The 1493-nt window shown below is 38.4% G+C and overlaps 1 pseudogene; it reads right to left on the reverse strand.

The window, feature by feature from the left end:
• Positions 1-223: 223 nt before the first annotated feature.
• LOC122896857 lies at positions 224-800 on the reverse strand (annotated as a pseudogene).
• Between the last annotated feature and the right edge of the window lie 693 nt (positions 801-1493).

Here is a 1493-nt window from a genome sequence, read left to right on the forward strand (position 1 = left end):
ATCACTTTTCTGACGATACATAATTACTCAAATTCACTAGTACTGGGGGAGGGGGGAGGGGACCACACCTATGGGCCTTGTCTCACACAAGTGTATGTGGGTAGGTGCAGGGCATTTGTCACTATTACAGAAATGAATTTTAAATTTAATCTTTAGTTTGATTTAACATTGCTTTTAGTATGATGCTGACACCAGCTGTGTGGAAAGGGCTCTAGAGAGATGTTCACAGCAGCACACACCTGCAGCTTTTCTCTGGTCCGGCAGTCTCCAGGGCAGCCCACATTGCTTCGTCAAATACATTCTTTAGGCCTTTCTGTGTGAGTGCAGAGCACTCCACATACTTGACTGCCTTCAGATCCTGGGCCAACTTTTCAGCAGTCTCTGGAATAATAGGCTTCTGTTTGTTCTTGGCAAGTTTCTCAGTTGAAGAGGGGTCATCTTGGAGACCAGTTTGAGTCCCAACAAGAAAGAAAGGAGTCTTTGGACAGTGGTGAGTTACCTCAGGCACCCGCTTTTCCTTCACATTTTCAAATGAGGGTGGAGAAACCACTGAAAAACAGACTAGAAATACATCTGTTTGTGGATAACTTCGTGGTCATAATCTGTCATAATCCTCTTGCCCTGCTGTATCAAAAAGACCAAGAGTATATGGCTCTCCACCAATCATAACTGTAACTGCAGAGTTATCAAAAGAAGTCCATACATACTCAGTTGGAAATTTGTTTGTTGTGTAGGATATCAGGAGACATGTTTCACCAATAGCACTATTCACCCACAAAAATGCACTTAATTGTCTGCATTGCTGAAAGAGTTCTGTATCTACTTTAAATATTTCAAATTGAATGGTGGCCTCAGCTTCTCTGCTGGGGCATTAGCAGCACTGCCAAAGATAGTTTAAATTTTAAATTTACAATTTGAGTATTTCATAAAACCTTTGGTAAACTAACTAAAGCTGAAATTTCAGTCCATACATTTGAGGATTTTTGTTTTTACATTTGAGGATTTTAATGAAACAAATATTTGTTATTGAATAGCAAACTTGTACTTTGATTTATATTTGGATCTGGTCCTGAAGACTACATCTAGATTTCATATTCTTATTTCTATTTTCATACCAGTTGGAATATGATATACAGAAAAAATAATATATCAGATTAAAAAAATTCACGTTGCTCAGCATTTATCTCTGCATTCAGGAACACACTCACAGAGATCTTTCCTAGGGGAAAAATTGAAATGTAGCTTCTCTTTCTTTCTTTGCTGTGCATTCTTCTCTAAGGTTGTGTTATGTCCATTCAGAGATAATGAGGAGCCATAAATGAACAATGATTCTAAGGGGTCAAGATCACTGGGGCAGGAGTTTATATTTGAATAAAGATTGAGCAAAAATATAGGTAGGGCAGAGTCTGTTGGAATCATGGTTGTCAGAAACTTGATATAGGAAGGGGGTTTTATGGCTTAAAGAAGCTTAAAGTAGAGCTGAAAACTTCACT

This window comes from Neovison vison, chromosome X (assembly GCF_020171115.1).
Source record: "Neovison vison isolate M4711 chromosome X, ASM_NN_V1, whole genome shotgun sequence".
NCBI classification, from domain to species: domain Eukaryota; kingdom Metazoa; phylum Chordata; class Mammalia; order Carnivora; family Mustelidae; genus Neogale; species Neogale vison.